We start from the raw sequence: 26,825 nt of genomic DNA, 5'->3' as shown, positions 1-26,825 counted from the left end.
TTGCAAGGTCAAGATATACTAGCTCATTTTTCATACTTCATTTTTAGAATATACTATTCAGAGTTTTCAAATCAATTTTTCATAGTAATTTTAATAATGTTTCAAAAATATTTTATTTGCTTCAGTGATATTTATATTGATAGTATTTTCAGAGCCATTAACTTTTTAGAAGAATTATGGTGGATATTAAAGATCAGTTCTGTAGGCTATTATAACCTTATTTGTATTACTAGGATTGTTGAATATAAAGTAACTTAAATGGTGAACATTTTTGGAGGAATTCTAAGAAGATGATATGAAGATATCAATAATGAAGCAAACTCAGAAGTTTTATGTCAGTCTTAAAAAATTGTATATGAAAATTAATACTAATTTATTATGTAATTTAGTGCATTTTAGCCTGACATTAAAAATAGGTTTTTATAGAGTACATTTTGTGTTTAGGTAATTTTAAAGGAAGTTTTTAGAATTGTGTATCATAGTGGTATAAAAACTTTAAATATATATTTCTGTTTATGCTGTTGTTTCATTTAAATATAATCTGAACTAACTAATCCTTCAAAAATCAGGAAAATGCCAACAAATCTTACTAGAGTACCTCTATTTGTAACACTGTTGTGCCAGCACTCCAAGTTTCTATTAACTGCCTTTCCTTCAGAATATAAACCAAGATACTCTTCTTACACCAGTACACAAGAGAATTATGTGTTTAACTCCAATTACCTCTAATGGAATTTGCATGGATAAATCTTCTTCACTTGGTGGGAAACTATGTCTGTATCTATTTATTATGTATTTCAACTAATAAAAGGAAAGACATTTTGTTACTGGTATTTACATATAAATCCAACAGAAAATACAGTCATTTAGAAAAAAAAACTCTGATTTTTGTTTATGTTCATTGTAATTTTTTTGTTTACTCAAAATTACTATCTTAAAAAGTTAATTGTTGCTAGGGATAGAATTGTCTATGTAATATAGTTCTATTACAGGAATATTACAAAGCAAAAATGAAGGAATTTTTTCTTTTTGTAGATAAAGAAAATATTCTAGATAATAGCAGATATTTAACTTCTTTTATTCTCATTTTTTCATTTAAAAAAGTTTTTAAAGTAGAGGTGAATATAGAATTGTTTATGATAATATTTTGAGGGGAACTATAGCTTTTAAGACTTTCTCCTAATGTACTTCTTTATGTGCTCCTTTTAGTCTATATTATTTTCTTAATTAGACTAACTAATATTCATTAAGCACTTAAGTGCTCCCTAATAATGACGTCTATTTTTGTTTTGTTTTGTTTTGTTTCTTTTCTATATTTCTACTAACTGGTTTTTACCTCCAAATGGTTAAGGAATTGGGTGGTTCTCCCCCTCTCCCTATCCCTTTATGGGCATAGTGCTCAGAAAAAAGATCACAAAATAAATGATAAAACAATTTTTTATGAATCATTTTTAAGAGTTGGGTTATCAGCAATAGATCCTCAGGCAAGACTTATTTTGCATTTAAAATAGACATATCTTCAGGAGAGATTACACAGTGTAATGTCTGTGTGTGCATATAAAAGTAAGCTCTTCTACATGTTAAAACACCACTGACAGAAGATCACCTAGACTATATGAATGGGCAAAAAAAATGACAGATGAATTTCATCTGGACAAGTTTAAGATCGAAGAAAAATAAATTAAAAATATACTTATAAGGGGTTAAACTCTGAACTGACATTTACAAAACAGGAAAGAGATCCAGGAGTCCTATTTCCTCAGGGAATTTTCCTGATGACAGTAATGAATGTTTTGCTACAACTAAGAAGGCTAACAAATCATCATACAGTAAAAGTTTGGGAAAAATTTATAAAACATACTTGAATAAACCACATTGTATAGAATAAATACCAGGTGGGTTACTATACTTAATGTATATCTCGTTTGGGAAATAAAATTTAAATAATCAAGGGTAGTGAAGGAGAGAAGGCTTCTCAATAAAAAATAGAGATAAAAATGAAGTGAAATTCATTAAACTAGAAAAATGACTAAAGATATTATCCAAGTCTGTAATTCACAGGTATTGTGAATATGATGAACATGACATTATTACTGAAATGCCCCAGTACTCTGCATATTTTGGTTGTGAAGGATGTGATAAGAGTTGAGTGCCATAAAATCTTTTCAGCCAGTCTAAAACCTTACCTTTGCAGTCAGAAGGTCCTTGTTTCATTTTACAAATGTTACCTGAAAGTTAATGAGTATCTGTTAACATATTACAGATGATGAGATTAGATAGCTGTCACCTAACAGAATGGCCAAGAGGGAGGAGGATACCGAACAGATACATATATTTATTTTAGTAATAGAAAAGCATAGTTAGGTCAGGACTAGGGAGGCTAAGTGACCTACATACAGTTTGTAGTGAAGCTAGAAATAAAACCTGTGTCTCCTAATTTCTGGTTGAATTTTCCTCTTTTACAAAATTAGTAGAAAATATTTTACTTTTGCTTCCCCCAACAGAACAGCACGCTGTTAGGCACATGGGTACATAATTCTTCCAAGTTTCAGCTAAAGTTTTCAGCTAGTCCTGCCTCTTGATCTACCCAAGTGCTAGTGCCTTCTCTATGAGATTCCCTCCAGTTTACCCTATGTATCTCATTTGGCATAGTAATATGCATGTTTTCCCCTTAAGACTGTGAGCCTCTTGAGGGCAGGAACTCTTTATGCCTTTCTTTTAACTGCCATGCTCTGTACGGTGCCTAGCACAGAAAATGCACTTTACAGATTTTTCTTGACTTTTTACAAGTAAAGATTTATAGGACAATGGATAACAGCCTAAATTCCCAGACTTTTTTGCCACCAATTTTCCCCCTCTAACTGCTAGTCATTCCATCCATTTTTCCTATCTCTTCAGTGTCTGCCTTAGAAATTTCAATGATGTTACATCTCTTCAGTATTCAATTTCTCCTAACTTTCCTTAAGTTTGATTTCTTGTAATCTCGTCTCAAAAAAAAAAATGGCATGTTATTGCTTTGAGCTAAGGCATTTTCTATATGTTTCTGGGAAGAAGAAAACTTGTAACAGCTACCAGGAATGATAGTTGTTGTTTTTTAGAGAAACCATATAACTGGTAAATGGTTAGAGTTCCATTCATTCATTTGGTCCTAAGTCCTACAGTTTTACCAAATTCCTATACTCCTACCTTAAATATTGATAATACATTGAGCATGAGAAATCTCTTAAAGTATTTGAAATTCTTTTACAAACAAACTTAGTGTTATCAGATATCCCTAGTTGTCCCTTTGGATGAATACTGTTTTTGTGTAGTAATCTTTCTCTAGCTATGGAAAGTAAAAATACAGTTCTTTGATTTTCCTTATTAGATAAAATATAAATTCAAAGGGAAAGATAAATGCTTGAATTTCACCTCCATCAACAGAATATTCTTGCTCACAGTTGCTTCACAAAACCAATGCTCGAACCAGTGTTTAAACATTATTACAGTACATACTTAAATGATTGAAAACTATTTACTTAGAGCAATGAGGGATTTTCTTTTAAAAGTATACAAATAGAAAGTTTTTATGCTTATGTAATTATCTTTACAATATAATTTTGAGAAAGTTTAAATTATAAGGATTGCAAAAGGAGTTATAGACTGCTTATAAGCTAGCCTTAGACATATTTAAAAGAATGATACTTGATTACATTTAAGAAAGGGAAAATTCTTACAGGAGGTTAGGAAAAATCAATTGTGACAGGTTGCCATTTTCACGCCATTCATAATAATAAGTTGCTCAGAGCAGGAACATCAAGGATGAAATGATAATACAAATTGCCTGAAGCAGTTATTGCAATCCCTTGGGTATATTGATTTGTGTTTCTAATAAAAAGATGCTTTCAAACGTCTCATTGACAAAGAGACAAGTGATATATGCCATTATGTGAATTAGAATGGCCTCTTATTATCTGAATCTTTGTAACTGCATTTTAAAATAATAGAACAAAATAGAATCAGCACAGTTATAGTGCATACTTACTGTGGAAAAAAATTAACAGTTTTAGAGAGTCCATTCCTTGTCTTGAAAAACATAATTTAATTTTTAATGTATCTATACTTTATGTGAATATTTATATTTAATATAACAGAAGAGCAATCATGTGCATTTTTATATGTGTGTGTATATATATATATATATATATTCATATCACCTTGTGGTTTTTCTTAGCAGTTGCTTTCAAAAGTGGTGTAATATTTTTGGATTTAAATACTTGTTTAAAAATTTGAGTATGTGTTTTATAATAAGACTACATGTTTGAAATATAGTATTACAGTCAATCCACTTGGATTAAAAAAAACTTTGGGGCATTTTTACAATAACTATTATTAATATTAACAAATCATAGTGTTTCAGAGCCTCATCGAGAAAGGATTAACTCGAAAAGCAAACCTACAATAAAGTAATTCAGTAGCGTATAGACAAGCCACAGTATGGTTCTTAGGATTATGACAATACACATACCGCCTTCGCTTGTATAATCAGCACACTTTGATATTACAGCTGCTAACAATTAAAAGTTGTGCTCTTTCATCTGAAATGTGAACATAAATAAACTTATAATTTCAGGCAGCAGTAAAGAGGCAAAATGTTACATGTTGAAAAAAAAGCATTCCTAATTATAACATCTGGGATATATTGTTATATCATAGTATTGTCGAAAATATCTAAACTAAAAAAAATTAAATTGAGTCTTTAAATTCCACTTAAATATGCATCTGATTTGGAGTTTGGAAAGCAGGTGCTTTCAGTTGAAAAATATCTTTATTATTTGACTTGTAAATTCTTTGCTAAATTCTAAATTTACTTGAATTCTTTTTAGTGGTTATGAAATTCTGAATAAAAATAAAAGCTTACTAATGACAGCATCATTTATATGTGGAATTGTATATTAAAGAATTTGATAGTTAAATATTGTCATGTTATTGTCTTTTACAATGAACATTCATTGATAATGACAATGAATATTTCAAGTAAGAATTTTGATGCTTCTAGTTCATGGAATTAAAAATTACCTTATTTTACTTTTTGAACCATGTGACCCACACCTAGACCTATAATGAGTATATATCATAAGCCAACAATTTGAATAACATTTTTATTGTAATAATAGTTTAAGCCATGAGGTTTAACCCTAAAATAATGAGTATAAAATCCTGCCTGCCCCACATAGTACAGTGAAAAGAGGGAGTCCCAGTATCTGAGTTCAGATTTTTGCTCTGCTCTCAGTGTGATCCTGGGCAAATAATCTGTAAAATGAAATGGCTAAATTAGATTTCCTAGAAGACCCTTTCCAGTTACAGATCTATGATCCAGGAACTGATCTTAGTATTAATTCTTAAATGTGCCTTATTTGTGTTGATAGGAGAGTTCTGCAACAGTTAGAAACATAATATGAAATATGTCCATTGAATCTACTCTTAAGTCAGGAAGCCTAACTTCAGAGTCTCCTTCAAAGTCTTCAAATAGGACAAGAGCATATATTTATAAAACAAAGTAAAACAACCCAAAAGCCAAGATTCCTTTTAATTTTCAGATTATTTTTTTCTAGAAAATTATCATGTTCCTCTTTTCATGATCACCTACCTTAATATTTTTTCTTAAAAATAAGTACTTTTTTCCCTGAACCAGAAAATTTAATAGATGTAGATGGACTTTATATACACATCAGATATCTGAAAATACCTTTTGAAGTTTATAATTCAATAATGCCATTCCATCATAATTGAACTGTTGTAATCACACTAAACTTGTCTTTTCAAAAACTACATTCACTAAAACATGTGCATGATAAATTTAACATGAAATTAAGTAGTTTTCATTTTCTCCATGTAATTAGCATTGACAACTAATAATTACCTTTTGCAGAACATTAAAAATATATGATGTACATTTCTGAGTTTTAAAACCATAATGAGGTATTAATTACCAGGGGTTTCCCCCACAGGTGCAGTTATCCACAAAAAGGAATATTCTTGGTAGAATTTTAAAAATATAATCTAAATCAACATTTCATATGTTTTTACAAACCCATCAAGAATAAAATTTTTCTGATCTTTGTTACACAGTAACCTCTTTAGAACTTAAAAAAAGGAAATAGAATGGTTGTATGTAATCAAACATCTATGTCTCCACTCCTATAATTTAATGTGAAATAACAGTTTTTAAGGGGAGATGACAGTACATAGTAGACTATAATATGCCTTCACAATAACATACCTTCAATTCTTAGTGTCTTAGCTCAAAACCCAGAAGAAACCTCAGAGGATATCTAGTTCATCCCTCTTAGTTTTTACAGGTGAGGAAACTGAGACCCAAGCATATTATATGACCTGCCTAAAGTCATAAAACACAAGTAGTAGGTAACAGAAGTGGTGGAGGGGGTGAGGGGGTGCCAATATTAGTAGTAACAACAGCAGCAACTAGCATTTGTATAATGCTGTTGTGTGCCAGGCATTATGCTAAGTGCTTTACAAGTATTATATTAGTTTTCAGCTAAGGAAACTGAGGCAGAGGGCTGCTAGGTGGCACAGTGGATAGGGCACTGGCCCTGGATTCAGGAGGACCTGAGTTCAATGACCCTGGGCAAATCACTTAACCCCAATTGCCTCACCAAAAAAAAAAAAAAAGGAAACTGAGGCAGAAAGTGATTAAGTGATTGTCCTGAGGTCAACATAGTAAGGATCTGAGGCTGAAGTTGAACTCAGGGCTTACTCATTTTAGGCCTAGTACTCTATCCTGTACTACTTAGGTCCTCTAAAGTGGGATTAAAACCCTGATTTTCTGATTTCAGAGCAAGTACTTAGAACTAACTTGAATTATTATGGAGTCACATCTTACTGGGTTCTAAAGACAGTGCTGAATAAACAATTACATATTGTTAAAATTACCTTTAATAACTACATATCTTTTCAGTAAACTACAGTGCAAAGACACTGATCTTTAGAAAGTAGGAGCTGGAAAAGGGTAAGGGTCTCTTTAAGAGAAGCCAATTGGCATCATCAAATAGAGCTTAGATAGTTGCTATAAACAGTAATATAAATTTTATTTTTCATAACATTCAGCTATGCTTTTGAGCTAGAGAAGAAGGAACAAGAGCTTCTTGTTCAGTTAGCAAAATGCAAAAATAGATAATTACTTAGCTGGCAATAAAATTGTTGATTAGTGGGAAAATGCTATTGAAAGGGTTTTACTCATATGTGATTTTATTAGAAGGTATTCATGGCACCATGTTAATGTTACTTCTGTTTCACCATGATGTATTCAAGGACACAAGGAAATTAAAGGGGGAGCACAATTGGAGTCTTAAGTAATAGAGTACCTCAGATTTGTTCTACCAGCCTAAGCAGAACGAATAGACTGTCTTTGGAATATGATGAATTTGAGAGTCACACTAAGAAGGCAAGATGCTCACCCTTTAAAAGACAGGAAATAGTTCATCAAAGCCAAGTAACACATTGAAATAACTTGACTAATTATCTACATTGTTCTATTCCCTTAAAAACAAAAAGGCTTCAGCAATAGATATGTTGATCTATGGAATTGTGCAGAGCTGATTTCCATATTCCAAGCCCCCAAAAAGAGGACAAGATGACATAATCATCAGGGAAAACCTGTCCCTGAAAAGCTTGCAACCTACTGCACAGACTGAAAAGATTTATGAGTTCTATGATAATTTGCTTGTTACAAATTTTGGAAAGAATAAACAAAAAGAATTGTTGTATACAAATCTAAATTTTTCTTAAGACCAGAGTAAAGAATGAACAAAAGTTAATCTGCTGATCTTTAATTGAAATGTGGGTCTTTATCCACCAGGTATTGGCATAATTCTATTATAAATTTTAAATAATGATAATTTTGCCACAAAAGTCAAAAGAAAAAGATACCCTGTCATATATGGAATTATGATACTGGCCACCAATAGAGGTTTAAGCATGAAGAAGAGACAAAAGTAGGGTAACCTCCTGGCCCATCCGCTGAGACAAGGCTTTTGGCTGAACCCAATGTTAGAATTCTGAAACTAAAACTAAGCAGAAAAAAAAAAAGAATGAATATTTGGACCTGGTTCCTGCCTATGCAAATGCTATTGTAATGAAAGAATAACCAAACAAATTGTCATCTGTCACTGATTAAGAGAACCAACAGGGGCAGCTAGGTGACTCAGTGGATAAAGCACCGGCCCTGGATTCAGGAGGACCTGAGTTCAAATCTGTCCTCAGACACTTGACACTTACTAGCTGTATGACCATGGGCAAGTCACTTAACCCCAATTGCCCAGCAAAAAAAAAAAAGAGAGAGAGAGAACCAGCAAAATCTTTCATTGTAATGATAGGTTGGAGCACCATTTTACTTGTCTATGTTACCTACTTTTTAAAAGAGAACATAGGAGAACTGGGACCAACTGAGCACAGAACTGATCACACATCCTTCATCTGACACTCCATGGCATATATACTTATTGAGTAGAATATAGAGACAAATCACTGACACTTTATCAATTATTTTCAAAATCAATCTATTTTGATTGTTATTGAGCCTATGTAGTTTAATTTACTAAGTTAAATGTGCATATGATGTGACTCCATTGTACTTATTAATATCATCACATTAATTTCTTCTAAAAAGCTAAGAATTTTACAAAATTTATCAGCACTGATATTAGACTCTTTGATCTGGGTCTGTCAGTACAATAAGAAAAGTATATAAAATTTGTAAATAAAGAGAAAAAATAAAATTTGTAAACAGAATAATCCTGGGCTACAGTGGGTTAATACAATAGGATGTTGATCATGTGAAGAACTAGGGAAGAGCCTAACAATTTTTTGAAATCAAAGGTATTACTAATGATATATTGTGTTAAAAAGATGATTAACAATGTTGTACCAAGGGGCAGCTAGGTGGCGCAGTGAATGAAGCACAGGTCCTGGATTCAGGAGGATCTGAGTTCAAATGCGGCCTCAGACACTTGACACTTACTAGCTGTGTGATCCTGGGCAAGTCACTTAACCCCCATTGCCCTGCAAAAAAAAAAAGAAAGAAAGAAAGAAAAGAAAAAAAAAATAACGTACCAATCAATGAGAAAGGGAAGGGAGGAAACATTTTATGTAGCACCTACTATGTGCTGGGCTGTGTGCTAAGCACTTTCCCCAGTAGTATCTCATTGGTTCCTCTAGTAGACTACATCTTTATAACTACATAATTGACTATAAGGTATAAAGAATATAAGATATGTTAAAAGTTTTCTTTATTTTTTAAAGCGTTTGATTTGGTATACCCAAAGGCATCTTTATAGATTATCCTTCAATAGGATGCCTTCCATGGGTCTGCTAAATTAATAATAAAAGATTCATTCATAGATAGTAACAGAGTTAGTTTTGCTTAGTGATCATCCTATTATAACTATCAAGTGAGGAAGCATAAAAGAGGGAGATTAATTAGGCAGTTCATAAACATCTATTAAGCACCCATCATGTGATAGGTTTCATGTTAGTGTGAGAATCAGTATTATAGGTATTCTCCTTTTGACAGAGAAAGAGCTCTAAGTATATATCACACATATACAATATATGTATACATTACATAATGAAGATTGCCTGAAATAAGTAGTAAACTATTTTTTTTTATCATGCTGGAATTTTAAAATGTTTATTTCTGTATCTTACAGTGTTGAATCCTGGGCCTTAGCCCTATCAAAAATGATTGAACTATATTTTCCCCACACATAATCCTGCATATTAACTTTAAGATACATTGCAAGTAATAAGATTTTAAGTGATTTTTAAAGAAGAAAAAAATCAGATAGCATAAGAGACTAAACTTCTGGGTTTTTTTCTCTCCAGTTTCCTTATTCTATTTACTACATTAAAATAATGGAATCAAGCTTCCCATTTTAATGGAATAGAATTTGATGTTTGGTGGGATACTGTTTGTTAAAAAAATTCTCAGTATGTAAGAAATGGAAGAAACAAAGAAAATTTAAGCTCAGCATCACAGTAATGGTATATCAAGGGAAAAAAAGGACTTCTAACACAGCAAAGGCCATAAGATCAATCATGCACAAACCAGACTTTTCTTTCCCTAACAACTGCTGACCAACCAGTTGCTAGCAGTAGGCAGATGAGTACAGTCCAGCCTATGGGTCTTCCCAGCTACCAAAGACACACAAAAGAAAGTTCTTTTCACTAACATCCTTGTCATTGTCAAGTGGTTTAACAATCAGAAATTAATATGATTTTTTGAGTGGAAATAATATAAAAGAAGAGGCGTTACCATTTGTTTTGCCACTATAATACCCTAAGAAACATGGGACCTTTTCATCTGACTTCAGATACAGATAAATACTAAACAAATGTGCCAGCTTGGTAAAAAGCTCATTGCCCAGTTCAGTCAGCCAGTTAATCATTAAACATTTATTAAGAATCTACTAGGGGCAGCTAGGTGGCGCAGTGGATAGAGCACTGGCCCTGGAGTCAGGAGTACCTGAGTTCAAATCCGGCCTCAGACAACACTTACTAGCTGTGTGACCCTGGGCAAGTCACTTAACCCCGATTGCCTCACTAAAAAAAACAAAAAAACAAACTAAAAATAAAAGAGTCTACTACATGCCAAGTACTATGGTAAGGGCTGGGAATACAAAGAATGGCAAAAGACAGTACCTGCCCTTGAGGAGTTCAGTAATTAGTAATACATGGTTAGTGGTTAGAGTTGGTCCCTACCTCAAAGTACTTTAAAAATCTAGAAGCTATATAATAAACAGGAATTTAACTCTTCTTTCATTATCTTACATATAATAGATGATGGATTTGATTATTTCTGTGTTTTAGAAGTGACTCTACCCCTGGCAGTCAAAGGAGATGCGCTATAATTTGTTTTTCCTTTAAAATTAAAAAAAAAATCTGCCAAAGACAAGACCAGTGACTAGTAACTTTTGACTAGTAACTTTCTGGATTCTATATCAATGACTTATTAGCTTAGGTAATTCATGCTAACATATAAGAAGCATTTTGGTGATGATTGACACTAATATACATCAGTGTGATTCCTTATCTAAAGATTCAGGTGGATTCTGTCCCTTCTCAAAATATAGAAACAAAAATTAAAGAGAAGAGGTAAATATTTTGTTAAATAATGCCTAGTTACCTGTACATGACACAATTCATGTATAATACAGTATAGAGAAGGATTTATTTTGTTTTGCTAAAGTATTTAGTCATTCAGGCAACAATTTTCTTAAGTTAAAGTCAACAATTTGTTTTTATTACAATTTAAAAAATTGTTCCATTGCCTTAGGATACAGATACACTCTGAAACACACACGAGAACAGAATATTCTTAATTGATCAGTTTCATATGTTTTTAATTCCAAACAATATAAAGAAAAATTATTTCCAGCAAGCTTTAATTTCAGTCTAAAATGATATATTTGTTTCATACTTTAGATAGATGCAGATGATATAGTAACATCATTTTTATAGTGAGATGATTCTATGCATTCTGCCTCATTTGCCATTCAAATCAGATTACTATAAGATGCACTTCAGACTTGTGAAAAATCAGACTAAATTGTACTCCTTATGATTCTTTCATTAGTAATCAATCTTATTTGGATAGCTCTTTCTTAAACCTTGTTTTTCTAGATAGGATTGTTAAAGTGTTAAAGGTTATTTCAAGACAAATCAACAAGCACCCTTACTATGTGTCAGACAGAACTGTTTCAAGCATTGGAGAATAAAAAAGAAATGCAAAAGACAGTCCCGGCTCTCAAGGAGCTCAGTCTAATGTGAAGGGGAGAGGAAGAAATTTTACAATGGAGGGGAAAATGCGGTGTGGGGTGGGAAACATTTGAGTCTCATTCATATCTAAATTATATTTAAGAGGGAAATATATAGGTATCAATGAGGTATAGGAATCAGTCTTAGTTAACAAGGAAATATGAAGTGAAGGGGATGGGAGGGATGATAGAAGAGGGTAGATGATAGAAGGGTAGTGGTCAGAAGCAAAATATTTTAGAGAAGGAACAGGATAAAAAAAGCAGAAGTATCAGAAAAAAAAAGGACAGAGGAAAATGCAGAGTTAGTAATCGTAACTGTGAATATGAATGAGATGAACTCACTATAAAATGGAAGCAGATAGAATAGATTATAAACAACATTCCAACACTATATTGTTTACAAGAAAAACACATGAAACATAGAAACACAGAGTTAAAATAAGGAGCTAGAGCAGAATTTATTATGCTTCAACCAAAGTAAAAAGGAAGGGGTCAAAATCAGGATTTCTGGAAAAAAAACAAACAGTAAAATACATAATTTTGCAATGCAACCAAGATTAGAAGGAAATCAGAAAGCTCAGGTACAATTTTTACAGCCCGTGTTTCTGATAAAGTCCTCGTTTCTCAAATAGAACTTCAGTAGAACTGAATCAAATTTCTAAGAATGCAAATCATTCCCCAATTGAGAAATGGTGAAAGAATATGAACAGGAAGTTCTACTAAGCCTGTGTCCCAAAGAGATCATAAAAAAGGGAAAAGAGCCCACATGTACAAAAATATTTATAGCGGCTCCTTTTGTTGTGGCAAATAATTGGAAATTATGGGGATTCCCATTAATTGGGGAATGAGTTGTGGTATATGAATATAATGCAATACTATTGTGTTGTAAGAAATGAAGAGCAGGCAAATTTCAGAAAACCTGGCATTCTTTATTTAACTTGAAATTTTCTTGTCAATTTGTGGACCATATGCTGCTTAGGTAGAAGAATTCATTCATAGAACTGACCCCTTCTATTGTTGTCTCATTTTATCAACTTGGCACCAGTTCTCTGTTCAGAATTGTAATTTTTTATCAAGTATATTTTTTCATAAAAATATCTTATTATTTTGTAGTTCTTTGTAGAGATAGTTTTCAACATTTGTTTTTATAAGATTTCTAGCTTCAAAATTTTTTTCCCACCCTTCTCAAGACAGCAAGCAATCTGATATAGGTTATATATGTACAATCACATTAAATATATTTCTGCATTAGTCATGCTGTGACAGAAGAATCAGAGCAAAAAGGAAAAACCTCAAAAAAGAAAAAAATAGTATGGTTCAATCTTCATCTAGATTACATAGTTCTTTTTTTCTGAATTTGTAGAGCATTTTCCACCATGAGTCCTTTGGAACTATCTTGGACCATTGTATTGCTGAGAAGAGTCAAGTCTATCACAGTTTTTTTGTTTGGGTTTGTTTTGGTTTGGTTTTTTGTGGAGTAATGAGGGTTAAGTGACTTGCCCAGGGTCACACAGCTAGTAAGTGTCAAGTGTCTGAGGCCGGATTTGAACTCAGGTCCTCTTGAATCCAGGGCCGGTTCTTTATCCACTGTTCCACCTAGTTGCCCCCAAGTCTATCACAGTTGATCAAAACACAATGTTGTTGATTCTGTGTACAATATTCTCCTGTTCTGCTCCTCTCATGCAGCATCAGTTCATGTAAGTCCTTCCAGGTTTCTCTGAAATCTGCCTACTCATCGTTTCTTACAGCACAGTAGTATTCCATTACATTCATATACCACAACTTGTTCAGCCATTCCCCAGTTGATGGGTATCCCCTCAATTTCCAATTCCTTGCCACCACAAAAAGAGCAGCTATAAATAATTTTGTACATGTGGGTCCTTTTCCCTTTTTTATGGTCTCTTTGGGGAAAAGCCCTAATAGTGATATTGCTGGGTCAAAGGATATACAACAGCTTTATAGCCCTTTGGGTATACATAGTTCCAAATTGCTCTCCAGAATGGTTGGATCAGTTCAAAGCTCCACCAACAATGCATTAGTGTTCCAGTTTTTCCACAGCTTCTCTCACATTTATTATTTTCCTTTTTTGTCATATTAGCCAATCTGATAGGTGTCAGGTATTACTTCAAAGTTGTTTTAATTTGCATTTCTCTAATCAATAGTGATTTAGACCATTTTTTATATGGCAATAGATAGCTTTGATTTCTTCATCAGAAAACTGCCTGTTCATATATGTGTAATTTAAATTTCTAAATTTGGGTTCTAATATGTCCCCCCAATTTTGGGAGGAAATTGACTAAAATCACTGTTAAACGAGTTTAGGTTTTTTAAGGGTTTATTGAAAGATAGTAAAAGAAAGAGAAAGATTGAGAACAGATTTCCTATAACCTGGCCATCTGAAACTTCCTAAAGACTCCCCTGTGAAGTTCCCTGCTACCATGTCGATCTCTTGCAGCCAAAGAGGCCCAGTCCTCTCGACAGCATCTGCTTCCTCCTTCCTGTTCCCCTCCCAGAAATGGGAGGTTCTTCAAGCTGATTGGTTCACTGAGCCCAAAAGTAGTCAAAGTTCAAAGTTGTTAGCTTCTGAGAACAATTACTTTCTTAAGTACCTGCCAGATGTGCTTACAATCTAGTAAGCAGTCAACAGTTAGTTGCCATATCTAATTCAATCAGTTTAGCTCAGTCTCCAGGTGGGCCCCTGAATATTTGCTATATCTCATCTATCACATTCCATTATCTTGACACATATCCTTTGACCATTTTTCAATTAGGGAATGACTTGCATTCTTATAAATTTGATTTAGTTCCTGATGTATTTTAGAAATGAGGCCTTTATCAGAAATATTTGCTATAAAAATTGTTTCCCAGCTTTCTGTCTCCCTTCTAATTTTGGGTGCATTGCTTCTGTTTGTACAAAAACTTTTTAACTTAAAATGTAATCAAAATCATCCATTTTGTATTTCATAACATTCTCTATCTCTTGTTTGGTCATAAACTGTTCTCCTTTCCTTAAATCTGAGAGGTAAACTATTCCTTCCTCTCCTAATTTACCTATGGCATCACCTTTTATGTCTAAATCATGTACCCATTTTGACCTTATTTTAGTATAAGGTATAAGATGTTGGTCTCTGCCTAATTTCTGCCATACTGTCTTTCAGTTTTCCCAGCAGTTTTTGTCAAATACTGAGTTCCTATCCCAGAAGCTGGAGTCTTTGGGTTTATCAAACAGTACATTACTAAAGTCATTTACTACTATGTCTCCTGTGCCTAACCTATTCCACTGATCCACCACTCTCTTTCTTAGCCAGTACCAAATAGTTTTGATGACTGCTGCTTTATAGTAAAGCTTCTATCAAGTGTATTTTTAAAGACATTTTATTTGACTTTCCTCCTACTTAATTGTCTTTTCAGAAGGTAAAGAATATGATGAGAAAATTTGTTACTGTTTATGTAATTCTGTTTAAAAAATAAGGAATTGTTTGAAGTAGAAATGGTAAGAATCATAAGAGAAAATGTCATTCTCAGATTAATGTGATAGTCAAGTAGGGGATTTTTGGAAAGCCATATTCAAGAAATTCAAAGAATAAATAAGTTAAACTTTTAAGGCTAACCGCTCTAAAAGAGAAAATTATTCAAGAAAAATGTGACATTATTAAGACTTATACTGTTGGAGATTATCCCCATCAGAAAATAACAAAACAAAACCTCAAAAGGGAGTGGTATGTCTTTACAATATGATCTCTGTGTTCTCACTAAAAAGGGACTTAGAAAAAAAATAAATATAAATTCTAGAGAACTACCTGGAAATAGAGAGAGAATGAAAGTAAAGCTGATGCCTTAGGAGTCAGGCTGATACGTAAACCTGTAACCTCAGAGTAGCTGCTGACCTTGACCTGGTATATTACACATGTCACTTCTAACTACTACCTCCTAGCTCCCTGCTAAACTGGGTTTTTAGGATGTGGTGGATGCAGAGAAAGGGAACTGACCTTTGCTCAATTTACAGCCTTTCTTTCTGTGAACTAGCCTTAGCTCCTCAGGTCTAGAGACACAGTATGTCTGGAGACTGGCTTAACCAAAGCAGTCCCAGGAGCCTAGCTTGTGGAACCAAGCCCCTGTCCCTCCATTATTACTCCCTGCTACTGATGAGGGCACCCCAGAAAGGCCCCAGGAACTGCTAGCTACCTTTATATTGCAACTAGTCCTGGGTAAAGGAGGGGAGAATACCTTCCCTTTATCTGTCCAGTATATGGTACTGACCAAGCCAAGTGAATACCACCCCCTAGTTTATCCCATCTAAACCAGGTGTGGTAGATGTCCTCAAGTCCACTCCCCAAAAGCAGTCTATAGGACTTAAAACTGCTAGGATTAATTCCTGTGCTCCTGACCATGCCCCATCCTACCAGCTACCCTTACTTAGCCCAAGGCAGAAAATAAAACTTCCTCATAGTTCAGCCATCAAACCTAAAGGCCACTCTTCTCTATGTGGATGGTCAGATAAGTCTTTTGAGTAGTTATTTATATCTTCCAGTGGACAGGTAGGTGGCATAGTGGACAGAATTTTCATTATTTTCTGTCATTTTTGTTTTCTAGTATTAATAAGGTACAGAATTTTTTTTCTGTGTCTTCAGGATCTTCCCCTATTTCAGATACCTTGTAGTAATTGTCCATTAATGTCCTCATAATTGTGTTATTTCCAGCATAGACCTCCTCTGTATATACTTGCCCCAATCTTTCTGCTTTTCATGTCTTTATTTTCTTCAGTGCAATTTCTGCATGCTTGCCATGAGATTAGATTTTTTACTTTCTGCCTGTTCTGCTATTTTTTATCCCTGAAGCCCCATGATAATATTCTCACAATAGCTTTACTTGGTCATTTTAATTTACTTGTCATTTTCTTTCTCTAGATTTCTACTAATTTTCATTTTTTTCTCTGATAAGTTGTTGGTCTGACTATAGACAGACATGATTCAAGGATAACTCCCTTATCAATCCCCAGGCATTTATTTGGTTTTTACTATGTGTCACAGTGCCTATGTTGAACACTGGGAATATGAAGCAAAAGCAAGAATCTTTTCTGTTCTCAAGGAGCTTGCATTGTAATGAGGAAGATAACATGGACATATATACATAGATATGAGACACCTAGCAATAGGGACTGGGCTTATGATTTTATTCGTATAGTAAAATCACTGGTCTCTACCTTCCTCTCCAGCTTATAATGTTAGAGAATTTCCTAGATCAATGAGAAGTCAAGTTATCATGTCATACAGCCAGTGCCTTAAAAGGCTACAGAATTCAAAAACATGCATATAGTAAGTGTAGTAGAGACAGTTTGCACAGAAGAAATCACAGATTAATAAAGATTTAAACCTAAAAAGTCCAACTTCCTCATTCTTCAAATGAGGGAACTGAGATACTTAGGTAAACTGATTTCACCAAGGTCACATAGCTCTAAGTTTTGCAGAGATATGAACCCAGATCTTCTTTATTGCATATCCAGTATTCTAGCCACACTGAAAAATTGTTTCCAAGTAACTTAGAAGATCACTTCAAATGTTATTTCTTTAATGTAGGTTTAGTCCAAAACAGAAACAGAAATAAGCAACCACATTTATGAGTTAATTTGTACAAACCGAACAGGAATCCTCCATCCTCCAGGCAAAAGTCTGGGTGTTCTTTACATTTTTGACATTTTTCATTCTTTCTTCCCAAACCTTGCTTGCTGATGTATTTCTCACCATTCTTACTTATTTCTGCCTTTGTACTGAGGTCATCTTTGATCAGAGATTTCATTTGAAGGGTCCTAGTTTAGCTCTTCATCGAATTTTTCTACTTTTTCCTTTGCAAAAAGATTGGTTCATAAACTGCAGTCATTTTCATTGTGGTCTTTTTGCAAAGACTTATGATGATTATTATGACAAAAGGTGACCAAATAGCCTCTGAAATGATGTTTCTCATTTCCTTTGGGTATATGGAAAAACTAATTCTGTCCCCTTCTTTCTCTTCCAAGGAATACCTGGGAGCTGTTCTTCCCTTTAGCTAGTTTCTCTCTTTTAATTTTATCTACATGAAGAATATCAGTTTATATATGATCTCGCTTCTCCAGCAATATATCTTCTCATTGGTCATTGAACATATATTTCACAATTAGATGATCAACATTCAGTTTAAAGTCTATTTAGGATGAGCTTCCTTATATTTCACTAGGTTAGATCTAAAAAGGTAAACTTGGTCCATTGTGATAGTACCTTCTCAAGCTTGGAATATACTGGCATAGCCTTTGAGAATGGAAATTCTCCTTTACCCCAGGATGAGGGATTGTAATATAGGATTTTTAAAACTACCAAATTACAAAGGAAAAATTCTTTTAGCATTAAAGATGAAAAAATAAGTTATATTTAAGGACATACCAGTTAAAGTAATGTCATATTTTTCAAAAACAACAAAGGAAATATGTCAAAGAAAGATAAAAATATGCCAGTCTTTAAAAAAAAAATAAGATTAGACCTCCAAATTACATATTTGCCCTGGTTTGATGTAAAGTACAATGAATGATACAGATCAAATCACATAATAAAAAATTAGAGACTGTCTCAATTATTTTGACCAGAATTCTGTCATCATATATCAATATATAGGACCATCAGAAAAAAACAGTAAAATGTTTTTTTCTGCCCATGTATATATTTGTGTCTCATAGCTCTCATCTCTATATAAACATATTAATGCTATATTTATAAAATATATAAAGTCATCTGGACCAGATGAATTCAGCTCATCTAGAGCTCTAGATGAGTGTATTGTAAAGGGGAAAGAAAACATATATTGAATGGTGCAGTGGATAGAGTGCTGGGCCTTGAGTCAAGAAGACTCATCTTCCTCACTTCACATCTAGCCTTAGACACTTACTAGCTGTTTTACCTTAAACCTGTTTGACTCAATTTCCTCATCTATAAAATGAATTGGAAAAGGAAATGTCAGGTCATTCCAGTTTCTTTGACAAGAAAAACTCATTGGGGTCATGAAGAGTTGGACACAACTGAAAAACCACTGAACACACATACACAGCCGGGGCAAGACCAGGTATTTATTAACTGCTTACAATGTGTCTGGCACTGAGCTCAATTCTAAGGAAATAAATAGAAGCAAAAGACAAAAAGTCTTGAGCCTCATAGAACTTATATTCTGATGGGGAAAGCAATTAAATAGAAGGGAGCTAAAAAGCCAGGGCATTTGAGGAGAAGCTAGAAAGTTAAAAGCAGAGGCAGGAGGAGAATTATTGACCAGCCTGTGTCCCTCACCAGAGTGGAGGTTCCTGGAGGAAGTCATCAATGTAAGAAATGGCCAGCATTGCAACTGGATGTTTCATTGTATGGGTAACCCCAGAAGCTACGAAGTTCTTGGATCAGATTGTAGCTGAGGCCTGGTTTTCAAATGTAAAGAGTCAGCAGCACATCTAGGAAGAGTCAAGGAGTGTCATGGTTTGGGAAGTCACTTGGATATTAAAGTCATAGGACAAGCAATTGACATGTCCTTTACAGGCATGGTAGTACTTATTTGACTCCTAGTCCCAGAGCAAGAAGTGTGGGGGAAATGAGAGGAAATGGTATTAAGTTGGCTGAAATAGGTCGCAGGTAGAGGATATGCTGGATGGCAAAGCAAGAAGATAGCCCAGAAAATAGTGCCACTCCTTTCTTCAGTTCAGAATGCATCCTGTTGCTTTCTAATTCAATACAAAAAAACAACTGGGCATCAGCATTATTTTATTCCCTGTTTCTACTGACTCCAATAAAATAGCATAGACATCTATTAGAATTTGATAATTATAGGATTTTTAGCTATAGAATTAGAACTAGCATTTCAGCTTCATTGAATGAAGTTGAATTTTATATCATTCATTTATTTTTATATTTTTTTCCTTGAAAGGTGTTCTAGATGCTATACAACATTTATCAACTAATAGTGCATAGTGTAAAAGGGGGGAAACATGCCACAGTTCTTTTTGTCCTCTAGTCTTCTTGATTTTCCAAAGTGTATCTATCCAAGAACTAATTTTCCAAAAAGCTTCTTCAAACAGTATGCTATTATTCAAACTTTCTCTTAGAATTAATTTTGTTCATTTCTATTGAGACAGTACTTCTAACCCTGATCTGACATTTTGCAGATTCAGAGCACTGGTCATAAATAGGAGATTTAAGAATATATGGTTAGGTCAGATCAAATTTATCACCATCACTGGGGGAAAAAAATAAAACATTCATCTTTATTAAAAACAATTAGAGAGGGCGGAGCCAAGATGGTGGAGAGGAAGCAGCAAGCTGCCTGAGCTCTCCTTCTGTTCCCTCAAAACAAACATTAAATCAAGCCTCTGGACGGATTCTGAAACTACAGAACCTGCAAAGAGACAGAGAGACACAGTCCTCCAACCAGAGATAATTTAGAAGACTTCAGGAAAAGGTCGGTCTGACTTGGGCAAAAGGGAGACCTAGCGCAGGGCAGCAACCCAGCACTGAGGGGGTCGGGGCAAGTCAGCAGGAGCTGCGGGCCACAGCCGAACAACCGAGGCCCCTGGAACCTGGTTCAAAAATCTGGTGGCCAAGAAGGACAGTGGAAAAACCTACTTGCACCGGCCGAGAGGGCCAAGAACGGGTCAGGCGGGATCAGACGGCCAGGCTCCGGTGCCTGGCTGGCCGAGCACAATCAGACAGGAAGTGCAGAGCGGGGGATCTCCACACACCATAAAGGCCTCAGAGTAAAAACCCGGTCATACAGCACCTATACCCCTGCACAAGAAGCCCAAAACAGGGACCCTGGTGCCCCCAGAGCAGACCTCAACTTAAAAAATAAATAAATAAGCTGCAATAATGAGTAAGAAGCAAAAAAGAGCCCTCTCCATTGAGAGCTTCTGTATCAATAGGGAAGAAGCCAACACAAACTCAGATGATGACAATAGCCTCAAATTGCCTACATGTGAAGCCTCAGGAGGGAAGGTGAATTGGTCTCAAGAACAAAAAGCCTTCCTGGAAGAGCTCAAAAAGGATTTTAAAAATCAATTGTGATAGGTAGAAGAAAAAATGGGGAGAGAAATGAAAGCAAAACAAGAAAACTATGAAAAAAGAATCAGCAGCTTGGAAAAGGAAGCACATAATTTCACTGAAGAAAACAAAGCCTTAAAAAATTCATTTGGCCAAATGGAAAAAAAAGGTGCATAATCTCACTGAAGAAAACAATACCTTAAAAAAATTCATCTGGGGGCAGCTAGGTGGCGCAGTGGATAGAGCACAGGCCTTGGAGTCAGGAGTACCTGAGTTCAAATCCAGCCTCAGACACTTAACACTTACTAGCTGTGTGACCCTGGGCAAGTCACTTAACCCCAATTGCCTCACTAAAAAAAAAAAAAAATCATCTGGCCAAATGGAAAAAAAGGTGCATAATCTCATTGAAGAAAACACTGCCTTAAAAAATTCACTTGGGTAAAGCACTGGCCCTGGATTCAGGAGTACGTGGGTTCAAATCCAGCTTCAGACACTTGACTCAAAGAGGGAATAACATATACGTTCATTGGGATAAAGAAACTTAACTCATTCTTTAGGGAAGCAAAAGGGGAAGGGAAAGGGGGGGACTGATAGAAGGGAGGACAAAAGCAAGGGAGAAAAGGGTAAAGAAAAGAGAGGGGGTGATAAAAAGGGAGGGCAGATCGGGGGAGGCAGGGGTAAGAAGTAAAACATCGGTGAGAAGGAATAGGGTGAAAGAAGGGGGGAAAAGTACAAAGGGAGGGGTAAATAGAATGGAGGGGAATAGACAGGCAGTAATAATAACTGTGAATGTGAATGGGATGAACTCTGCTATAAAACGGAAACGAATTGCAGAGTGGATTAAAAACCAGAATCCTACAATATGCTGTTTACAAGAAACACATTTGAAGAGATACACACAGAGTAAAGGTAAAAGGCTGGAGTAGAATATATTATGCCTCAGCTAAAGTAAAAAAGGCAGGGGTAGCAATCCTTATCTCAGACAAAGTGCAGGCAAAAATAGATCTCATTAAAAGAGATAAGGAAGGAAATTACATCTTACTTAAAGGTACTATAGATAATGAAGTAATATCAATATTAAATATGTATGCACCAAGTGGTATAGCATCCAAGTTCTTAGAGGAGAAGTTAAATGAGTTACAAGAGGAATTAGACAGTAATACTATACTAGTGGGGGATCTGAATCTCCCCCTCTCAGAATTAGATAAATCTAGCCAAAAAGTAAATAAGAAAGAAGTGAAAGAGGTGAATAGATTACTAGAAAAGTTAGACATGATAGATGTCTGGAGAAAATTGAATGGGGATAGAAAGGAATATACCTTTTTCTCAGCAGTACATGCCACATTTTCAAAAATTGACCATGTATTAGGGCACAAAAACATCATAGTCAAATGTAGAAAGGCAGAAATAGTAAATGCATCCTTCTCAGATCATGATGCAATAAAAATTACATGTAAGAAAGAGCCAGGGAAAAGTAGAATGAAAATCAATTGGAAACTAAATAATTTCATTCTAAAGAATGAATGGGCCAAACAACCAATCATAGAAACAATAACTTTATCCAAGAGAATGACAATAATGAGACAACATACCAAAATCTATGGGATGCAGCCAAAGCAGTGCTTAGGGGAAAATTTATAGCTCTAAATGCTTACATGAATAAAAAAGAGAAAGAGGAGATTAATGAATTGGGCATGCAACTTAAAAAGCTAGAAAAAGAACAAATTAGAAATCCCCAATTAGACACTAAATTAGAGATCCTGAAAATTAAAGGAGAAATTAATAAGATTGAAAGGAAAAAAAACTATAGAATTAATCAATAAATCTAAGAGCTGGTTTTATGAAAAAAAAAACAATAAAATAGATAAAATATTGGTTAATTTGATTAAAAAAAAGAAAGAAGAAAGCCAAATTACCAGTATCAAAAATGAAAAGGTTGATGCTACCACCAATGAAGTGGAAATTAAATCAATAATTAGGAATTATTTTGCCCAACTGTATGCCAATAAATTTGACAATCTAAATGAAATGGATGAATATTTACAAAAATACAAACTGCCCAGGTTAATGGAAGAAGAAATAAAATCCTTAAATAAACCCATATTAGAAAAAGAAATTGAACAAGCCATTAATGAACTCCCTAAGAAAAAATCCCCAGGGCCAGATGGGTTTACGGGTGAATTTTACCAAACATTTAAAGAACAATTAATTCCAATATTATACAAATTATTTGGAAAAATAGGTGAAGGAGTTCTACCAAATTCATTTTATGACACAAATATGGTGGTGATACCAAAACCAGGCAAAGCAAAAACAGAGAAAGAAAATTATAGACCAATTTCCCTAATGTATATTGATGCTAAAATCTTAAATATGATATTAGCAAGGAGATTACAGCAAGTGATCAAGGGTGAAACAGGGATGTCCATTATCACCCCTATTATTTAATATTGTACTAGAAATGTTAGCTTTAGCAATCAGAGAAGAAAAAGGAATTAAAGGAATTAGAATAGGCAAGGAGGAAACAAAACTATCACTCTTTGCAGATGATATGATGGTATACTTAAAGAATCCTAGAGAATCAACTCAAAAATTACTTGAAACAATTAACAACTTTAGCAAAGTAGCAGGATATAAAATAAATCCACATAAATCATCAGCATTTCTATACATGACCAACAAAGTCCAGCAGCAAGAGATAGAAAGAGAAATTCCATTTAAAGTAACGGTAGATAATATAAAATACTTGGGAGTCTACTTGCCAAGACAAACCCAGGAAGTCTATGAACACAACTACCAAACACTCTTCACACAAATCAAATCAGATCTAAATAATTGGAAAGATATCAATTGCTCATGGATAGGCAGAGCTAATATAGTAAAAATGACAATACTGCCTAAATTAATTTACTTATTCAGTGCCATACCAATCAAACTACCTAAAAATTATTTTATACATCTAGAAAATAGAGCTAAAAAATAGAGTGGTAGATCAATGGAATAGGCTAGGCTCAGGAAATGCAGTAGTAAATGACACTAGTAATGTAGTGTTTGATAAACCCAAAGACTCCAACTTCTGGGATAGGAACTCAGTATTTGACAAAAACTGCTGGGAAAACTGGAAGATAGTATGGCAGAAATTAGGCATAGACCAACATCTTACACCTTATACTAAAATAAGGTCAAAATGGATACATGATTTAGACATAAGAGGTGATACCATAGGTAAATTAGGAGAGAAAGGAATAGTGTACCTATCAGATCTTTGGAAAGAAAAACAGTTTTTGACCAAACAAGAGATAGCGTATATTATAAAATGCAAAATGGATGATTTTGATTATATTAAATTAAAAAATTTTTGTACAAACAGAAGCAATGCATCCAAAATTAGAAGGGAGGCAGAAAGCTGGGAAACAATTTTTTAGGCCAGTACTTCTGATAAAGGCCTCATCTCTAAAATATATAGAGAATTAAATCAAATTTATAAGAATCCAAGTCATTCCCCAATTGAGAAATGGTCAAAGAATATGAACAGGCAGTTTTCTGATGAAGAAACCAAAGCTATCTATTCCCATATGAAAAAATGCTCTAAATCTCTAATGATTAGAGAGATGCAAATTAAAACAACTCTGACACCTATCAGATTGGCTAAAATGACAAAAAAGGAAGATAATAAATGTGGGAGAAGCTGTGGGAAAATTGGAACACTAATGCATTGTTGGTGGAGCTGTGAACTGATCCAACCATTCTGGAGAGCAATTTGGAATTATGCCCAAAGGGCGATAAAGCTGTGCATACCCTTTGACCCAGCAATTCCACTTTTAGGTCTTTTTCCCAAAGAGATCATGGAAGGGGGAAAGGGACCCACATGTACAAAAATATTTATAGCTGCTCTTTACGTGGTAGCAAGGAATTGGAAGTTGAGGGGGTGCCCATCAATTGGGGAATGGCTGGACAAGTTGTGGTATATTAATACAATGGAATACTATTGTGCTGTAAGAAATGATGAGCAGGAGGAGTTCAGAGAAACCTGGAGGGTCTTACGTGAGCTGATGATGAGTGAGATGAGTAGAACCAGAAGAACCTTGTACACAGTATCATCAACATTGAGTGTTGACCTACTGTGATGGACTATATTCTTCTCACCAATGCAATGGTACAGAAGAGTTCCAGGGAACTCATGATAGAAGAGGATCTCCAAATCCAAGAAAAAAAAAAAAGAACTGTGGCGTATAGATGCTGATTGAACCATACTATTTCTTTTGTTTTGGGTGCTGTTGTTTTTTTTTTTCTATTTTGAGGTTTTGCATCACTGCTCTGATTTTTCTCTTGTAACAGGATTAATGCAGAAATAGGATTAATGTTATTATGTGTGTGTATATATATATATGTATATGTATATAGATATATAGATATAACCTATATCAGATTACCTGCTGTCTAGGGGAGGGGGGAGGGAGGGGAGGGAGGGAGAAATCTGAAATTGTAAAGCTCGTATAAACAAAAGTTGAGAACTATCTTTACATGTAACGGAAAAAATAAAATACCTTATATGTAAAATTAAAAAAAAACAATTAGAAACACTTCTCTCTTTAGTATTTTCATTATTTAATTACTGTATATTAATACTGAATTAAATGCTTTGTTTTAAATAAACAGTATAGCAAACCCAAGGTCATTGTGTCAAGCATTCACATTTTATGCTAATAAGGTTTCTGAGGATGTTCAGGGACTCACACACAGAGATCTGATTATTCTTGTAAAAGTAACCTAAAGAATCAATAAAAAGTGAGTTTATAAGAGTAATAGTACAAGTATTTAGCTTCCTTGAAGGCTATTGTAATAGTGACAGGAAGATGAAGATGCTATGTGTTTCAGTGTATTATAGGTACTTAAAATAGTCTTTTTAGATTTAGTTCATTTAAATTCTAGTCATTATCATGCCATTTTCCTACCATTATGTCATACTTATTTTGAAAAGAAATAGAGGAAAAATTAGCTTACCCACAGTTTATATTGTTTAAGAGAAATCTGATGACCAAGAGTCTTTTCATATATTTCCTTCTCTTTTGTCACTTAAAAATTTCACAAGAAGTAATAATAAACTCATTCTTTAGCGTTAATTATATGTATTAATATATGTTTTTAGATGAGCATTTTTGTGAGGCCTTTGCTTTTTAGAAAACTGGGAAACCCTCAATTAACATAATTGCCTGAATTTGTAGCTATCCAAGCTGCTGAAGCCCTGTTTAGGACTGACTAAGGAGCTGACCTTAAAGCCAAGAAAAAACTGGGTTCAAGTTTCTGCCTCTGATGTTCTTCACTGTGGGACCTGAACAAGTTGTTGAACATCTCAGTGTTTTGTTTATAGCTGTTCTCTAAGTCAGGAGATCTTAGTCTGAAGTCTCGTGAGTGTGGTTTTTTGGGGGTTTTTGCTTTGCTCATTTGTTGTTGGGTTTTGTTTTGTTTTTTTGGTGAGGCAATTGGAATCAAGTGACTTGCCCGGGGTCACACAGCTAGTAAGTGTCAAAGGTCTGAGGTCGGATTTGACACTCAGGTCCTCCCTGACTCCAGGGCCAGTGCTCTATCCACTGCGCCACCTAGCTGCCCCTTGTGAGTGTGGTTTTAAAAATATTTTGATAACATTTTTATGTGATTATTAAAACTCTTAACATATGTTGGACAACTGTAGTTTATATCCACTGGTATTTTATAAATTTTATTTTATGCAATTAATAGATCATTCTGAGGATGGTCCATAGGTTTCACCAACGTTCCAGAGGCATCCATGACACAAAAAGGGTTTAAGAACTCTGGCTCTGGGCAGCTAGGCGATGCCGTGGATAAAGCATCAGCCCTGGATTCAGGAGGACCTGAGTTCAAATCTGGTCTCAGACATTTGACTCTGGCTATGTGACCCTGGGCAAGTCCCTTAACCCTCATATGCCCCGAAAAAAAACAAAACCAAAAACAA

The 26,825-nt window shown here is 34.4% G+C and overlaps 1 protein-coding gene across 4 annotated transcripts in view; it reads left to right on the top strand.

Moving 5' to 3' along the window:
* The window catches only part of ATP9B (ATPase phospholipid transporting 9B (putative)), a 459,610-nt gene that overhangs the window by 253,795 nt on the left and 178,990 nt on the right, over positions 1–26,825 (top strand). The window lies entirely within an intron of this gene.

This window comes from Dromiciops gliroides, chromosome 1, assembly GCF_019393635.1.
Source record: "Dromiciops gliroides isolate mDroGli1 chromosome 1, mDroGli1.pri, whole genome shotgun sequence".
NCBI lineage: Eukaryota > Metazoa > Chordata > Mammalia > Microbiotheria > Microbiotheriidae > Dromiciops > Dromiciops gliroides.
Note: the sequence above shows the minus strand (reverse complement) of the source record. Positions and strands in the feature narration are given on the sequence as shown.